This window comes from Haliaeetus albicilla, chromosome 12 (assembly GCF_947461875.1).
Source record: "Haliaeetus albicilla chromosome 12, bHalAlb1.1, whole genome shotgun sequence".
Taxonomy (NCBI): Eukaryota; Metazoa; Chordata; class Aves; order Accipitriformes; family Accipitridae; genus Haliaeetus; species Haliaeetus albicilla.
The window spans coordinates 31,477,591-31,494,134 of NC_091494.1; the positions used below are offsets into that span (position 1 = coordinate 31,477,591).

Genomic DNA, 16,544 nt, shown 5'->3' on the forward strand with positions numbered 1-16,544 from the left:
AAGAGCGGGCAGAGCTCAGGCTCCTAAATGTGGCCAGCCTGGGAGAGGCCAGGCAGTGAGCCACCTGCTTTCATGAGGTGGAAGGGGCTGTGGGATGGCACAGCTGCTCCCTTTCTCCATACAGTCCCATTCCTTGAGCAGTATCTCCCTTGCCCAGTACCTTCACCAGCACAGTCACTGGTGGTACAGCCCCTTCACTCTATGGACATGCTCTGTGTCACCAGCTGTCACCAAATCCTTTACCTTTCACAAAGAAATTTGGGGTTTAAACAGCAGTTTCAGGGTGTGTTCAGCATCTCGTGCTGTGGAGCAAGCAGCTCCCACCGGGCTGCAGTGAGATGTGCTCAGGCAGGAGTTCATGAACACGGCTGAGCCGGTGCCACGATGTCACATCGCTGTTCCTTGCAGCGCTCTGGCAGTGCGGCCGGCGGTCGCACACCAGTACCCACCAGCCTCGCCTGACCATAGGCATAATCTGGAGACCACACCATAAGGGACCACCATGGGTGTACCTGTACCCAGAAGCCTCAGTGGTGAATCCAGCACTGTTTATAACTCAGGTCTTTTCTCCCCAGGTAATGCGACAGTGTCTCAGTGCCCAGCTGTGCGCAGGGACACAGTGCTCTTCCCCTCCATAGCAGAGGAGCTTTCACCCAACGCTGCTGGAAGCTGCACTCAGGTGGCCACATCTGCCCGACAGCAGAGGGGAGGTCACTGGGGCTCCGGGAGGGCACAGAGCAATTGCCCATCGGCTTGGGGGGGGGGGGTCACAGGAGGAGGATGACCAGAGCCAGAGTGACCCCAGCATGCTGTGCATGGCACCTTCCCCCGCTGTCAGCAGATGACCAGAGGTGTGCCCCTGGCGTTGCTCTGGCAGTGGGCAACGAGCAACGCAACAACTGCTGATAGGGAGCGCAAAGAGAGGCAGATTAGCAAGGAAGGGGCAAGTATATAACGTCGCACCAGGAGGACAAGGCCAGTAACGAGATTTAATTACATGGTGCAGGCAACAACAGAAACCACTGCTCTCAGTAGGACCATGAACACCCCCCAGTAACACCAGTCTGGACTGATGAATCACTCTAGAGACTCGCAAGCCAAACCCGTCCCAGCACAGATCACTCACAACAGCAGCTCCCTCGGAGCCCAAACTATGTTTGATGGACGGTGCTGTCTTCAAGGCATGTCACACCTCAAAATAGAAAGACGTGACTCAGCCAACACTGCATCTGCCTTCAGAACAGCCATTAACACCAGCAAAGCTCGCAAAAGCAAGAAAGGAACTGGGAAAGCAACGCTTGAGAGCCTCCACATCTGGGTAGGAGTTGTGGTCAGCGCTAGGAAAGCTGGACACAACCAAACTGAGAGTCCTCTTGGGTCAGCTCTTTCCCATACACTTGGAGCAGAGAAAATCAGAGCTCACCTCTGTCACCAAATCCCCACCAGGGCTGGGCACACGGGGGGATGCTGGGGAGGGGTGCTGCTGCTGCCCACATCCCAACAGCCAGCTGCAAACTCCTACGAAGGTGACTGATAAAAGGTCATTATGGCCCTGCCACAACAGCAGCTGTGCCCACTCCATGTATCAGAATGCAGTGGGTTGGTGGGAATTCAGTACACCCCAGCAAGATGGCACACAGGGCAACCCCTGCCAAAGGGCCCACAGACAGGTTTTATGTCAAGGTCCCTGTCACTAGCGGAGCGAGACCATGTCCTACACAAGCAGGACTGCTCTGAGGTAGCATTCACAGGACTCCCAGAGGGAAACCATCTGAACACAAAGGAGAAAATGGAAACTGCTCCAATGGAGATGTACAAGTTGGTGCCTGGGGATGGGGGACAGTGGCCAGTCACCTCCCCCACAGCCCTTCCATGAAGCAGAGATCATTTTATTTTTGAGGCAAAAAAGAAAGCCATGTTTCTGTCATGCAATAACTTGAACATTTTGTCCCCTAAGATCCAGGAAACTCCAGTAAAACTATTGCTAGCTGCCCTGTGCCATCTCACCCAGTGCCAAGAGGTCTTCTCTTCTGTCTGATTTGGGGCCACCCAGCCAGGAATACAGGCTATCCCAGAATGACGGACAGGCAACAGACAGTGAAGTCTCATAGCTCTGTCTCTTTAGGAAACAGGACTAAAAGAACCAAAACATATGGCAAGCTATTTTAGGGCAGAAACACCATCACAGCTGATCTTCCCAGCAGTCCTCCAATACTTGATGTCAGGAGAGCCCTGTGCCAGCGCTGGAGCCCCAGCACCTCACGGCTGGCGGGGAGAGGCCGCAGGGCAGAGCCTTGCAGAGGCCGGTGTCTGCTGCGAGCAGCAAGCTCCAGTCTTGCCAGAACAGCTTGAGGCTTTGAGGACTCAAGCTATTTCCTCAGGTCAAATTAACATTTGAGAGAAAGCAGTGCAGTTGAACAGATCCATGTGACAGAGCAGAGGCTGGCTATATATTTCACCAGACTGACCCACGTTTTCTTCCATTGCAGATGTAGGACATACTTTTAGACGTTCTGTAGGACCCTAAGCTGTAAAGGCTTAATTAATGTCTTGTGGATTTGGGCCATCCACAGAGGAACTCAGAAACTGTTTGAGAAAGCCTTGGTAGCCATGTACTTCGCAACCAAAGTACCAAACAACTACACAACTAAAAGTTTGTCTAATACTCGGAGGTGATAAATTAATCCTTGAAGCCCAGATGAATTTGCTTCTGTGTTCAGGCTTAGTCGAGAGACAGCAAGACAAACTGCAGCTAAGTTGCATAGACACTCAGAGAGCTTCCATGGGAGGGCAACAGCATCCCAGGGAGGTGAGCGGTCCTGGTGCAGCCAGAGGTTGCAGAGAAAAATACTCAGCAGGGCACAGGGGGGAGGAAGACTAAAACCTGCCCATTGCACAGAGTTGGCTCATCTACATTTTTCTGAAGCTTGGCCCCAAGCACTCCCCTTTTTATTTCCTTTCTGGACGGGGCTGCTGCACTCTCCTTGTTATCACCACGACCATCGCTGTTTATTGCCATGTCACTGCTGCAGCACTCAGAGCCCCCAAGAGACAGATGAGGCCCCAGGCCAAGGGGAGGGGAAGCCGGGCAGCCACAGGACTGCACAAACAGCCAGTGCTGGAGCATGCATCACCCCAGCCACCCCCAGGCTGCAGCAAAATCCAGAGCACAGCCTCCCTCCGGGGCTGGATGCATGAGCACTGCCTGCCCTATGGGACAAGGAGCTGGAAGGTGGGAGCCCCAGCGGTGCCAGGGCAAGAGTGGGCGATGGTCAGGACCAGCTGCAGGCAGGTGACTCCGTCCCTTGCAACTGGGAGTTGTTTCACACAGAGCAAAATGAATAAGCATGAGCTAGTGCTGAAACAGCCCCAAGTCAGTGATGTAATTCACTCACCCCATCTGGGCTGAGCAGCAAGCAGTTGCCGGCTGTCTGCGGGCCGTGCACGGGGGATGCGTGTGCAGCGAGTGGCTGGGGGCCTTGAACGAGTGCCAGAGCGGTAACAACATCAAAACTACCCATGTCTGCTCCAGGGGCGCAGGCAGCAAAGTCTCCACGCTCCTCCCTGGGACAGGCTCCAGGGCAAACTGCGTGTTTCCCACCAGGATCCTGCTCACTGGCAGGGTGCAGCAGGGGAAGCTTGCACAAATATTCCCTTCCTGCAGAGCAGCAGCACGTTCCTCTTCTCCAGCACCATCAGTGCCCCCTCCCTTAATTCACCCTGAGAAAGGAAACCAAACTGACCCTGTTCAAGGGCTTTCCAGGGTCTTTCATCCACAGGGATGCAGCACCCACACACACACGCTGCCAACCACTCAGACACTAAGCGCTCCCCAGTAGAAGTGCAGCACTGGGGACCAACAGAGCAGCAGGCCCCCTCAAAGGAACGGAAAGAAGACAAGACAGAGGGTGAGCACTGCACTTCCCCACGCACGGACCCGGGAGCAACACACCCTCCAGCACTCTACCTGCTTCTTCAGGGCAGGCACCGGGGAGCCCGGCGAGTCACACCTGCACCCGCGGTCCCATCCAGCGCAGCGGGGACGGAGCTGGGTTCCGGAGGAGTCATCGCAGGGTCTGCTCTGCCTGGGAGGAGGTCGGTGAGTGCCGGGAGAGCACCGGGGCAGCTGCCAGGCTCTGCAGCACACTTCAAAGTCTGCAAAGCGAAAAGGGAAGCACTGGAGCTATTTCAAGACAACTTCCTCTTTCATCAAGAAGTCCCTCAAGGAGAAAGCTGTCCCCGCACGGGTCGCGCTCGCCTGGTGCTCTCCAGGCGTGCAGGAGCAGGCGAAGAGGGCTCAGCTGTGCCCTGCCTCTAATCCCCAAAAACCAGCCACACAGGTCAGGCTGCTCTGGACGAGCCTGTCCCGGGGCAGACGCAGTGAGCCCGGGTGCTGGCACAGCCCCTGCCGTGCCACCGACCACCCCGCGCGGGGGCAACTCCTGCCGCGCTGCCTTCTCCCAGCCGAGGCAGAGAGAGTGCCTAAGGCTGCACACCCAGCACCTCGAAATAAACAGTGTTGCTACGAGAGACAAGGAGGAGTCTGTCCAGGAAGACACTTTTCCAGCTCCCCGTTCCAAGCGCAGAGTTTTGTGCCTCTGCCAGCGCCTCCCGCCCGGATCATCTCGCACACATCTGCTTTTGCTCAATGCCAGCGCTGCCCCCGCAGCTGCGCAGGGCAGCCCCTGCCTGCTTGCTGCCAGCACAGGGATGCAGCCCGGGCAGGGGACGCCTGGCCTTTTCTGGAGTGTGTTCTCGGGGAAATTTGCCATTGTTTTGACAGAGGTGTTGGCTGTGCGTTGGTCAGAGCAGGTCTGGCTGTGCTCAGCAGGGCATCACGTTGCCATCCCTCGTGACTCAGCGTCAGGAGTGCGGCTCAGGGCATGAGCCCAAACGGGGCCCCAGGTGAGGCCGCTCTGGGCTGCTGAGGTCTGCCAGTGCCCTGACACTCAGTTAGGGTTGAGACCCGTTTGCACATTGGCGTAAGCCCAAGCCGGCACATGGGAGAGATGTGTGAACCCAGCTGACCCAGCCCAAATCAGGAGATAAATGTTTATTCCTATGGGATGCAGGTGCAGGGCTGGGGTGAACGCACCAGCTCTGTCAGTCCAGCCAGCTGACGGAGCATGCGCATGCCCCACACTTCATCTGTGCAAAGTGCTCAGGAAAGCTCAATAGCATGGGCTGACCCCTCCAGCTGGGTCACTGCCACAACCAGTGCCATCCCCGCTTATGGCCAGGGCCCTGATGGATCAGCTTAGCACCCCAAGTGTTACCTTGAGCAACGCTGAAGGCTCTGAGCTTCTTTGGAGTAAGTGGGTTGGGGGGGAGAAAGTCTCCATAGAGGGACCGTGGGAACTGCAGCTGATACTATAGCACTTCCCATGTTCTTTGACATGAGAAAAAGCATTAGGTATAGCTACATACCTGGGCCCCAGTTTTAAAAATAACCTACTTCCTTCCTGACTGGGAGAGAAAGGCAGGAGGAGGCAGTTTAACTGGTTGTCAGCGTTACTTGCATTCAATTCCCACTCGTTGCACTGGTGCCAAGTTGCTGCGCTGAGCAGCATCCCCTTCCCCTTGCAGGCTGGCCGCCCCGTGCAGCTGAGCAGCCGTCCTGCGGGCAGGAAGGCTCCGGGGAAACAGCAGCAGCACACAACAGCAGATGATAACATCCTCATTTCCCCTGTCTTGTTTTCATTCACATTCGCTCCCATTCATGAAGGACACGCGCACGTGTCCTGGCCCCGGTACAGAATCACTGCAGAGCCCAGCGGCGCCAGTGGCCCCCAGCCCAGCCCAGTGGACAGCATGGTTGTGGAATATGCACGTGGGGCCCTGTTTGCAAAAGCTTTGTCCCTGCTAGCATCGGAATTAGCTTCTTCAACATGAGCGGACTAAGGTTTTGGGCATCACTGTTCAATAGCTTACTGTCCTCCGCCTGTCCATCTGTCCTGATGCCGTGTTGCGTCCGTCCTTCCTCAGCAGGAGTTCCCCAGCATGCCGGAGCTCCTGACAGAGGCAGGAACCGCCACACAGATACTGTTTCCCATGCAAATGCCACAGGAAGGTGAGCTGTGAAACCCACGCACTGACAGAAGTGGGGGTATGAGCCCCATGCGGCTGCAAAGGAGGAGCAAAGGGTGGCACCGGCTACACAGCAACCCTTTGTCGGCTGTGCTCTTGCTTTGGTGATGCTTCACAAGCATCTTTCGAGGCTGAGATCTCCCACTTGCTGCTGGATATTTTCACTCCTCACCTCTCAGCTGGCCACTACAGGTCCCAAACCTTCACCCTCCCTCTCATTTTCATTAGAATTGGACTCTCTCCTACTGCACAGCTACAGAAGGAGGATGCCACTGAGTTTCCTCAGCTGGTTCCTGTAGCGCACACCCAGCACCCCCCTCATTGCTATCAACTTTGGGATCCCAACCCAATATTCACTTAGCTAAAGGGACGTTCTGGAGACCTTCCCCTCTTGCCTTTTCTGTACATGCCATCTCTTGTCATAGCAGCAGCTGGATTTCAGTGTCAGCCCTCCTCTGGGTGTAGGGTCATATTCTCTTGTGGTAACACATGTAACAGGGAGGAAGGGGTTGGTTCTCCATAGTTTCTGTAATGAGCTGCTAGTTAGCAGCTGATGTCATTAGACACTGAAACATGTCCAACTGCCACCCTGAGAACAGGATGGGGAATTGCCAAGTCACCCCAGATAACCTTGCATCTCTGCCAACCTATGCTGGCAACGGTGAGAGGAAGAGCCAGGTATGACCCTGCTCAAACAAAGGCTTCAGTCAGAAGACCAAAAAAAAAATAAATAGGAAAGAACAAAAATAGAGAGAGAACCTCTTGTGTGGCAAGCAGCATGAACCAGGTACAAAACAGCTCTTTGTCCCTGCAAACGCTGTCCTCCGTGATTTACAGGAGCACCGTAAAGGGCCAAGCTTGTATGCTTCTGTGCACGGATGGGATACACAAGAGTTTTGAACCGATCTGAATCCCTCTCACATGGAAGAAGTCTGTCTCCCGAAAAAAATAGAAAGAGCTCACTTGAAGCACTAATTCAGGAGGGGCTTTCCAGCCCAGAGGGGAACTTGCTGCCCAGAAAGGGGCTTTCCTACCGTGGGAGCAGCGCGCAGCCCTCTCTCCACTCGAGATACTACAGCTGCCGGCACCTGAACTCGCGCCAGCAGCAGCAGCTCCCTGCCGCAACGCACATCGCGCAACCGCCGGGCCGTGACGCGCCGACGCCGGCTGGGGCTGGCTCCCTCCCTCCCGGCGGTCACGCTCCGGCACCTCGCCGCGGCACGCGGGGGCCACAGCGTCTCGCAGCCCCTCGCTCGACACCGGCACCGGTGGGGCTGAAGGAGCGCCGGTGGTGATGCCAGGGCTGGCAGCAAGTAGGACCAGTGGAGACCGGGGTTTCTCCTCCCCGTCGTGGCGCTGATGTTCGGTTCCCATGTTGGCCCCTGCTTGTCCTGGTTTCAGCTGGGATAGAGTTAACTGTCTTCCTAGTAGCTGGTACAAATGTTCCTGTTGAAGGGGAGCTCTGGACACCCCTCCTCCTGCCTTGGTTTCTATTCATGGATGCTTTAGTTTTCCCTGCTTTAATTTTCCATCATCATGTGGCTGCTTTAATAACACACCTAGCAAGTCAACCGAGTTTTTGAGGGAAGCAAAGGTATTTGCGTGAAGAAGATGATGCTGTTTGAGCACCACTCCTAAACCACCCATCCTGCAGGGAAACCTCCTCTTGGCAGATGTCCACATGTCCAATGCTTTAGTCAATGGAGGGTTTTCTTACAGTTTATAAGGGAACAGGTCATAAACCAAGCAATATTTTCAAGTCACAACTCTATTTTCCACCTGAAATTCAACCAAATTCTAGTTTTACTCCAGCTTTAGCAAATACAGAAGATGGGGGATTTGGGGGAGAGGGAAAGCCAAGCAAACCGCCAGTTTGATGGTCTTTAAGGTGCTGTTTTCATTTGTCCAAACTAAGCCATCTCCAACACTTTTTTTTTTGTCTCGAAAAAATCCATAATAAGGAGGCAGAAGCAAGCAGAAGATAATAATAATAATAATAAATCATGGACTTTTCAAGTCTGAGCAGTGTCTCAGTATGTCCTGCAAGGGTGGAAAATGTCATCTTATTTGATAAAGACTATACCGGTACTAGAAGTAGAAGACACGACTACTAACCTACAGGTTAATTACAGGTTTGAAAAATCCAAGCAAAGTGATTGCGATAAGTGTGAGCAAACAGCAGATAAGAAACCAGCAAGCTTTGTCTTTTTGTCCCATCTAGAGACCAGCTCCCACCATCCTTGGGGCTGCAATTACACACCTGGTATCAACACAACCGCCAGCAGTGCAGGTGATGGAAAAACCCACTGCAAGTCAAGGTTACCCACTTGTGAGCAGGAAACTTTTGAGGCACCTGTAGGAAATGGGTCCGGCACTGCTGATGGGTGCTGCAGCCGTCTCATGCCAATGAACTGGACACGCCTGTGCTTGCACGGGGGTGTCAGTGATTTGCCCATGCTGAGGAAGAAATCAGCTGCTTGAAATGGTGAGAGATCAATTTTTGTCCAAATCTTAAGTGCTGCATGCACATATTGCAAGGGCTATAGGTTTCTGCTGCCCGCTGCTTACACCTCCCAGGATCTTTTTCCCAGAATTTACAGCTCCCCCATGGGTACCAAGGTGACGGTTTTGGAATGAGATCAAATCCTCAGCTTATCGGTTCTGCCAGCAATAACATGCAACAGGAAACAGCTCTTTTTAATCACAGACACTCTGCTCCACTCGTTGAGCTGATAAGCTGAGTGGAGAAGCTGTTTCTACAGTTGTTTTTCAGGATAGACAAGCAGGGCTTTTGAAATCCTTCTTAAGCTTCCAACCTGCTGCGTAAGGCAGAGAAAGGGGCAGGTTGTTGCTTAATCCCAAGTCTTGCTTATGTGGAGAATCCCAGGACAGGGCTGGACCCAGAAACCAGCCCCCAGTGCATGCCCAAGGCATGGTGACCACCTCTGCTCCCCCTGCATGGCCATCCCTGCCCATTCACCCTGCCTAACCTCAATGTGTCTTGCAACATCCCCTATCATCAGCCTTCTCCAGCTGAGTCTATACGTTACATCTCCTCTCATAGGCCACATTGTCCATCGTTTGGCAGTTTGCAGAGGAAAGAGGGTGGACCTGGCTTTTTATGCCAGTGGTGCTCCTCGTTATGCTGGTAAAGCCTGGTCTGTGACACCTGGGTGGGATACAGCAGCTCAGAGCCAGCTTGTGACCCCCAGCATCCCCACAGCTTTTCCAGCAGGACAACCACCTGTCCAGCTGCTCCTGCTCCAAGGGGAAAATTGGTGCTTGTCCCTGTTGAACAGCAACCTATGGAGAGGTAAAAAATCTGGACTCAACTCAGTTCACTTTAAATTCCAGTTCTCTAGTACAGTCACCATCCTGCACAGCCTCACCTATGAAGGTAATTCAGATGCTTTTTGCTCCATCTCCCATCTCATTATTAAATAGATTGGAAAGCCCCACCAGCAGGACAGGCCCCGCACAGCCACCTTCCTCCATCCTCCCAGCTTGGCAATGAACCTGTGCTCAGACATGGACACTGGCCTCCCATCCAGCTTGTGGTGGATGCACCAGGTCTGCGTTTCCCTAGTTCCCTTACAGGCAGCACAGGAGAGGTGGTGGCAGAAACTCCACCAGGCTCAGATGGGTCCTCGATGTCCTCAGGGTTTGTTGTGCTGCCACAGGAGCAAAATCACATCAGCTTAAACTCAGTTTGGTTCTGACAAATCTTTCACCACCCTGTTGTTTCCAGGTACTTGAAAAGGGTTGGTTGGTTTGTGCTGGCATTTTCCCAGCAGTTGAATTAAGCTAAGAGAGCTCCAGCTCCTTCCCCCGTTCTAAAGGCTCGTCCTTCACTTGTCCTTCTCCAGTCTTGCAACCTCACTTTTTCTCCACCCATTCCCAAAAGTCACTGCAAGAGGGAGCCCTTAGCTGAGTCTCAAAGCACCTTGGCAGTAATTTCTTCATGTCAGGTGATTTAAAGCATTTAACATTCCTGAGTGCACCTACCTACCTTGCATAAGGGGACCTGGCCCTGTGGCTGACAGTTATACTGAAGCCACCAGCTCCCAGCTGGGCTTTTCCCAGTTCATGCAAACATGCCTTTAACACTTTCAACATCATCCACAGATAGCTCTCCCTCTCCAGCAAGAACTTGAGCAGCTTTTCCTTGTCTCTCTCTCACTGCTAACATGCTCACAGGGTGAACGTATGCTGCTGTTGTGCTCCTGGAGCCCAGCGTCTCCTTTTCCTTTCCTAACGCTGAGATGCTCCTGTGTTTGCTGTTTGTCACCTGCTTTCATCCCAGCACCTCAGCTATGTCCTCCTCATAACAGGTCAGTGAGGAGCTTGCAGCTTAGCCAGGCGGGTTGGGCACCATATGTCCTTCTCTTCCTCCACAATGGGATGATCTGCACGTGTAGGATGAGGAAAATGATATTGTCCTCTTGGGTGAACCATGGGGAGATCTACTGATGTCAGGCAGTGAAAGCGAGGGATTGCTGACGCTATCAAAGATACAGAAAGTTGCCTCCAGAAGAAGCAAAAGTGTTTGCTGATACTAACCACTCTCTCTCACCTTTGTAGTCATTAAGAATTTTTGCACTGGAGTCCCTTCACTGGCATTGACCCATCCCAGCTAGGTCTGTCTCTGCTTCCCAAAGCAGCTCCACATTTCTTAAACAGGGACATCACAACTAGGTAAAACAGGTTTGGTTTAAACACATGAACAACATGACAAACTATTTTATTAATTTACTATTTCCTTTTTCTCTTCCCATTTCCTCACTGCTGGGGATCTTTTTCGTAAAGTTCAACACCTTTGGGATCTTATTTCTTGGTGCTTTTTAAAGCCAGGGATGGAGAGCTGGGAAAAGACGACAGACAGGAGAAAACCACAAAGGAAAAATAAAAAAATTCATGACAAATGAAGCTTAAAAATTCCCCAGAGAAAAAACAGAATTTGGAAGGAATAGCTGAAGCATCTATTCCTAGCACCGTGCAATGTAATGATTGCGCCTTTACCCTTAAGTTATTTTCCCAGTTTTTTCAGTCCGCTCCATCTGCTGGCAGCCAAAATTCCTCTTCCCCCTCCACCATGGGAACACCCTAGCAGTCTCGGCGAGAGATGCGGAAGCTCCTCCAGGGCATCTCCGCGGGGTGAGGAAGCACCAAGCCCCGACACGCGTGGGGCTGGCTGCGGTTAATGGTGCAGTGGGTGCAGGCATCTCTGCCCCCCAAGCACCCACGGGGCTAACGTGGCCCCCACCTACATCCCGCCTGCGGGGAGAGCTGAGAGTGTGCTAGAGCAAAACCTTCACGGTTCGAGGTTTTTCGCTGCAGGCTGCGGCTGCTCACAGAGCAAGGGGCTGCTTAGATTTCTCTTTTGTTTTCATGGGTTTATTGAAAGAGAAACTTTACATAAAGAGCATGCCTATGCACGCGCACCTACCTGCTCTATCTGGCCACCATGTGTTAATAACCAAACCGTACCTATCTGTATCATATTACATACTATACTTAATTATATACCTAGCAGCAGTGGAACTGTTTAAGTAACAGAGGTTCACACTGCACACAGACCCACACACACATCTATACTTTTTCACCATAGAAAGTTTGTGGAACTATTTTTTATGCTAAAAAGAAATGTGCAGTGCATCATTTATATTACAGCACATATATGCGTATACATACACACAAGCTGAATATGTATGTTATACAAATGATTCATTGATAGGTAGAGATAAGCAGGTAGATGGATAAATACAGTTATGTATATTTCCTGGCATGGTTTTATGCACAAGGGGTATTCAAAGGCTTTAAAATAACTAACAGACGACTCAGTTCATGCAGACCCGAGTCCCACGGCTTGCATATTTAGACACATAGTCATACCGGGAGAGTTCAGAAAATATCTCTCACTGACTTAAACTTTTGTAAACACATTCTAATAGAAAGTGAGAAACACAAAGATATCACAACCTCCTTTAGCTGTTTTGCAATCACCGATCAACAGCTGTTATCTACACCCACTCTGCCTGTCAGTGAATAGCATGACTTACGGGCTGTGTCCACCCGGTGGGTGCCCATCTCCACCAAGGGACCTCCAAGCTCCAGCTAATATTCACATGGTTGCTCAGAGCCATACCTAGGAAGAGAGGAATGGAGGGCAATGTAGGATCAGTCTGTTCCTCCATCCTGCATTGAGCATGCTCCTTGTCACAGGGGAAGGAGCCCCACTGCCCAACCCAGCCACCATGGCCAAGCTGGGGGGGGAAGGGGACAAGTGGACCTGTAGCCTAGCCACAGTGATGGGCTCCAGTTCTCAGCACACAGCCCACCAGGCTACTCAATCGCTGCAATGGAGGTAATTTGTCCTGAGCATCCCAGGGGCAGAGGACAGAATGGGAAGGCTGCTGGAGCACCTCAGCTTGGTGCCACAAAAACTGTTACAGGAGCATGAGGCAAGTTGCTCCTTACTGATGGCTTCCAGGAAACAGAAGAGTAGAGACAAGGTAGAAGCCAGACATCTTCACCCTTGCTTGCAGCCAGCCCAGGCTACAAGGTCCATTTCTCCTCACCAAAGTGTCTTTCCTTGGGCGATTTCTGATCGGGATAGATGCCTCTTCTGCTCTTCCTTCAGCAAGCAAGCAGAGAAAGCATCGTGAACACCAGCATCCCCCCCAGTTTTTTAAGGCTTCAACCCTCCTCCTACATCTGGGCAGTCTTTGGCCTGTGGGACTGGCACAATTACCCAAATGGTCTTGGTTACACACAGCCTTGAGTCACATGTTAAAGTACAGATGGCTCCTTAGAGCGGGAAGAGATTGGCTTCTAACTAAAGATTAGTACGTATTTCCTTTTGCGATGGCTGTGAAGTTAAACAGAGGAGGAAATCTCAGCTGTCGCTCAATCTCACCTCTACCCAGATTGTTTGCGATGGTTCCAGTGTGTCACATCTCGGAGGAACCACACAGCTCTCAGTCACCCAGTCCGTGGCAGGAAGGGGTTCTGATGATGGTCTGGAGCACAGAGAGATATGAGACTTTGCGTGCACTCAGTCCCTTCTTTCACCCATTGCCCAATTTCCAGGGACTGGCTGCAGAGTGCTGCATTCGCCACCACAGCTGGATCTACCCCATCGCTTCTTGTACCCAGTGCACCATTAAAACTAGCCATAAGACAGCAGCAAAAATTTAATCAATGTCTTTATGATTACAGTTCAGCTGACCACCTGGGCAGGAAAACCCTTAATAGGCTCAACTTTCTTCTAGGAACCTCTCACAAGAGCATTCTGTCCTCAAGCAGTTTAACCTGGGCCACAGTTGACAGTAAGTCAACACAGAGACCAACTATTGGAAAAAATGTGCACTGTTGCACAGGGAAAGTACTGATGATTGAGGGTCTCATTTTTTCCCTGCAAGTCAGCAGTCAGCCGGTGCCCACAGGCAGTGCAGAGGGGCAGCACTGCGTGACCCACTCCTGGGAGATGGGACAGAGCCTGCCATCAGCAAAGATCTCCCAGTAGACCGGAGTGTGGACCCAGGTCCTGGGTATCCTGACAGATCCTCCCCAGATTTCTGATTACAGGAGCAACATCTCAGCCTGCACTTCATGGGTATCTTACTAGAAAGTCACTGCAATCGTCAGTGCACGGGCAAGGTGGACTGAGCCAATCTACATCTCATCACCACTGAAAACAATGTTTGCATATGCATATGTCCCAGCCACACCAGGTCCAGACCTTTTCACCAGCCGTTCAGCTTCCTAAGCCAGTGGGAGACTGAATCAACAAGAAGAGAATTGCTTTGGCCATAGAGCGATCAGACAGGAGACCTGATGCAAGAGGGGACATGGCCAGAAGCAGGACTAGTCCTTGTGAGGACAAAGAGTGTTTGACTAGCTGAGCCACCCTGCTTGAGGTCTTCTCTGCGGATGGAAACACCAGCTAAATACACTGCATTACACTGGCCCACTGCTGTCCAGAAAGTTTTATGCAGTCAAGCCCAAGTTTTGGTTATCCTAGAGATGGGTAAACACCAAAAAAATATTTTTCATGCTTGCTTTGATTTGGAGTTCAGTTTTTACATGTACTTGCTCTGGCTGCAACCCCCCTTAGCCTTTGCATTCCCTTCTGCGAGTGCTGCAGAGGAGGTGCCTATGGAGGGGAGAGGGAATTACAAGGGCACAGAGGTGAATATTGGAAGAAGGTGAGTTCAGGATTGGCACAGAAAAGCCCACCCTGTTCCTCCCACAGTCGGCTGTCTGCACCAACTGGCACAGGCATACAGGCTGTAAGACCTGTGCTGCATCCAAACACACTGATAATTATGCAACTTTGCATCGTTAGCACACCATTACTGTTCTCCAGTGAATTTTCCCTGCTAGGAAAACTGTTCCTCATGCAGGCACAGGGAGCCTTGTTAACTTTTAATTGATCATTGATTAGCACAAGTAAGTTAAGGACAGTGGAGCAGCAGGCATTGCCAGGAGAGATAAAAACCCACCTGCAGCCCAGAAATATTTCACTTGTCCAGATTTGCTCTCATTAGTCCTGAGCATAGGTCAGTCCTGAGACAAACAGGGAGTCCGATACCCTTTTCAGTTATGGGTGCTGGACAAAACCCCTAAGAAATTAGCAAAATTCACAGAAATTTCCAATCTTGTCTACTTTACAGGTGCCTTCGTAAGAGCAGCTAAATCATGCACATGGGAAACAGCCTGATCTACCAGCCCAGAAACCTGCAGCCGCAAGAGGGAACTAGGGGAGGGAATTTGGCAGCAGAAGATATTCCCTGGATTTTCTTCCCCTTCTCCCTTTTCTTCTGAAAGTGCTGGATTATCGGTGGGTGTCTCAATAAACCCCTCTGGGTCAGGCAGATCCTGTCACTAGTGGAGGGCTGAACCTGGCTGTCGTGCTGTGGCTCAGTTAGCCCGTCACCAACCCGCAGGCAGGGAGCCAAGTTTGGGGCTCGCCGGCTGCCAATCCTGCCTGCAGGACCTGAGCTGTCCCCAGGTACCTCTGCTTCGGCTGAAGGTAATTTAAGATGCAGCCATGGGAGCAGACAGGCAGCCAGAAAGGAGGGGACGGTGCTTGTGGGGCTGTGACCTCTAACCAAGGAGACACCCTGGGTACATTAATCTTAATCGTGTAATGGTATGCGGGGACTGAGAGCTGCCGGGAAGCCTGACTCTGCTCTTTGCTATCTCTTGCTACAGCTGAGAGAACAGATGAGCACCTTTGAAATACCTCCTTGCAAGAGATCTCCTGGAAACAAGCCAATTCAGGTCCCATAACCCAAATCCCCAGGTTCTTGTGGGCTTCCACGCCCCATGTTGTCCCCCATCTGCTGGTCTCTTGCTGCGGGGCACCTAGAAATGCCACCCATTAAACTACACATTTGTCTACCAGGAAACAAAAGTATAAGAGGAAGGTTTTCCCCAGCAATCCCAGCAGACTAGTTGAGCACGAGGAAGGGACCAAAGGTGCCAAGCTGCACAAGCCTGTGGGCAGGTCCCTATGCCCAGGTGAAGTGCCCCATCGCCAACCAAATGCTTGGGCTATTTTTGCCCCAGCACACCAAGCCTGGGTGCAGGTTCCAGCTTTCTCCAGGCAGCCGTCCTCATTCTGGGCCTGGCAGACCTCTGCTCACCTCTGGCAGACCACATGAACTTTGCAAATAAACTTTTTCCCCAACATGACAGTAAAGCTAAAGAAAAATCAGTCTAAACAGACCACATTTAGGAATGAACGTGTTTTTTCCTCACCCAATGTGCTTCAAGATACAACTGTCATTATTTGGGAGTATTCATCATGTCCCACAGCAATGTCTCCATTCAAACAACTTGATGATGATCTACATGGACCATGAAGGTGGGTTCGATTGCCCCACCTGCCAGAAGAGGAGGGCATGTGTGTTTTCTTACTTTTAGGGGAGTATCTTAAACCCTGCAACAGTGAATCCAGGACAGGCAATCGCATTCCTGCCTATCGATGCTAATTTATTCTATATGTTTCTAATTAGCTGCCAGATCAGGAATGGCCACTTAAGGACCCCTTCTCTGGATGGGTGTTGGATCACATTGTTCTTCACCTCGTGCACTAGAACACCTCCGTCCCTGAAGCTATTCAAACATTGCCTGGACCCTGAGCAACCTGATTGACATTGCCTGTATGTGCTAAGCTTTGTGCTTTCTGCCAGCACTGAGCCACGGTGGCTCTGGGGTGTCAGACTCAGCTCTCAACCACCTCCTGTGGCACACTGGTACCTGACACAGGCATCCACACCAAGATGGCTCCTTGTGGAGCTGACAGCGAGAAGCCGTGGGGATCACACCAGTAAAGATGAGGAGCAGCTATGCACAAAGTGCCATTGGAGAAGAGTGGAGCATGGAGGGTCACTACTGATGATGGGTGGTGAGAAGTCACCCCGCAGTGTGTCCCCACACCACAGCTCCAT

The 16,544-nt window shown here is 51.8% G+C and overlaps 1 protein-coding gene across 1 annotated transcript in view; it reads right to left on the minus strand.

Annotated features, from left to right (window-relative positions):
- The window catches only part of PIK3R6 (phosphoinositide-3-kinase regulatory subunit 6), a 36,604-nt gene extending 31,542 nt beyond the window's left edge, over window positions 1–5,062 (minus strand). Inside the window, exon 1 of the mRNA XM_069798881.1 lies at window positions 3,968–5,062. The gene's annotated coding sequence lies outside the window, so the exon portion shown is untranslated. The remainder of the gene's footprint in view (window positions 1–3,967) is intronic.
- Between the last annotated feature and the right edge of the window lie 11,482 nt (window positions 5,063–16,544).